The sequence below is a fragment of the Vombatus ursinus genome, unplaced genomic scaffold (assembly GCF_900497805.2).
Source record: "Vombatus ursinus unplaced genomic scaffold, bare-nosed wombat genome assembly UNPS02014821.1, whole genome shotgun sequence".
NCBI classification, from domain to species: Eukaryota; Metazoa; Chordata; class Mammalia; order Diprotodontia; family Vombatidae; genus Vombatus; species Vombatus ursinus.
This window is the reverse complement of record NW_020954599.1, coordinates 16876935-16879218: the sequence shown is the minus strand read 5'-3', so window position 1 is coordinate 16879218 and position 2284 is coordinate 16876935.

The following is a 2284-nucleotide window of genomic DNA, read 5'->3' as shown; positions in this document are numbered from 1 at the left end:
AGACAGTGTCTCTTTTTCGGCAAATCTGGATCACAGACCACTCTGATAAGACCTTTCCTCTTCTTATTTTCAGATAACGGGTGATGGAGACCAACTGCCGTAAACTTGTTTCGGCTTGTGTGCAATTAGGTAAGAAGGGGTCACTCGATCTGAGATACAAGGGACAGTGGGGAGAGGGGTTGAGAAGCCGCTAAAGGACCCCTTCGAATTTCGCTTTCTAGGGAGCAGCAAAGGGCAGTGAGAAACTTGATCTCCACCTGCATCCTTTCGGGGTTTGGAGGGGGAAGGAAGAATAGGAGGAGAAAGGTCTCGTCTCCTTTCAGAATACTATGGTCCTCGAGGTGGGGTGAATGGGCCTAGAAATGGGCATGTGAGGTCTTGGATAAGGACGTAAGAATTGCGCCACAATAGCTCAAGGGTCTAAGTTCTTCCCCTCATCCTACAGAGAGCAAGGTGATGGTTGTCGGCGGCTTGCTCCTCTAACTAGATCTCTGCTTTCTGTCCCTTTCTCTGTCCTCTCTACTCATTCCACCTTGCCTCTTCCTTCTCTGCTGCCCTCTCTGTCTGCATTTCCGTGCGTCCTTGTGTGCGTGCCCCGGCTCGTATGTGTGTATGCCCCAGGCGTGCAGCCGTCAGCCGTTGAATGCCTTTTCTCCAAAGACTCAGAAATCAAAAAGGTCGAGTTCAGTGATTCCCCCGAGAGTCGGAAAGAGGTGGCAACCAGCAAACTCTTCGCCAGGCAGCATCCCAGTGCCAACGGTAAGCCCTGGGAGCAGGCAAAGCCAGGGCTGGCCAGGCCTCCTGAGCGCCCTCCCCATCGGCCCATCCCCGGGGGCGTCCGCCTCCAAAGGCCGGGAAGCTAGGCGAGGATGCAGCATTGGTCCCTCGATTCCCCTGCCCCAGAACGTACCAGGGTGGGACTAGTAGCGCAAAAACGCTTCGCTTTCTTTGATAAATTTTAGATTAACGCGCATACGGTTGCATGACAGAAAAAAAAAAAAAACCTTTTCCTCTCTCTCTCTCTCTCTCTCTCTCTCTCTCTCTCTCTCTCTCTCTCTTCACCCCCTTCCTCCTATTTTCTGTCTCGACCATGCACATCTCCACCTTTCTTGGCTACCTTGAAGAGGAATGGGGTTAAAAAGTAATCCAATAGCGACCTCTGTCGTTCACCAGACTTCACTACATAGGTCCCTCCGCAAGAGCCTGAACAGGCCGCTGTGTTAAAGCCTGGAAGGCCGAGTCAGTTTTGAACTTTTGTCTAATATTTGCTGTGGTCGAATGTACTGAGTCTGCATGCTTCAAATGCGTCACTTTTTTCCCGGTCTTTAGAAGGATAGCGATGTCGATGACGCTTGTGCTCTAGTTAGAAAGGTGGAGAATGCTGGTACCAGCATTTAGTATGGATCCCAGACTGGGAACCAGAAATAAACTATGTGGGTGATTTAGCCAATCCTACAAGTGGTTAGTACTTTTTTCATAGAGGCTGGGTGGAATCTCTTCCCCGCCTATATTCGGGGGGGGTCGAAGGTGTATTTCATTTGAAGAGCTATCAGGCGTGTGTGTAAAAGAAAAAAAAAAACTGTCTCCACCCATCAAACAAGCATTTTCTAAATTGAAATTTGTCCTGAGGGAGGGAAAATCCTCCCTTCGACGTAAAGGTTAAAAATCTAAACCTAGTTACTTGTGTTCTATTCTCAGGATTTTCCAGGCGCCACCCTAAGTTTAAGACGGTATGAAGCTGTGCTTCTTTGATAGTACGAGGAGATAGAAACCCTCCGCCTCGGTCCCCCTAATTCCCTTTTTCCGGATTAAAGTTTAAATCTATGAATATTCTGAAGGATGGGGAATAAACAGTAAAAATAAACAGTATTCTTCAAAAGAAAGCAAATGTCCCATTTTCCAGCCTTCCATTTAATCCAGGGAAAGTTTAATTTTAAAATACTACTAATATAAGCAAGGGGATACAACATGGAATGAAGGAGAAGGAACTTTAAGCTGAGACAATGTAGCAGGTATCTCCACTCGGCCAGTTAAACACTGACTTGCAAAGTGTATAGGATTAACCCCATTGGGTTAGATAGGGGCAAAGCAAAGATAACACTGAGTGATTTCTGTCATTAAGGTTGTGTTAAATTCTTCTTCTGTTTGATAATCGGTCATAAAAATAAATTATTAGACCAGAGTGTGTTTGGGATATGGTTAAGAATCAAGAACAGAGATCACTCTCCATGAAAGTGGTGTGTGTGTGTGTGTGTGTGTGTGTGTGTGTGTGTGTGTGTGTGTG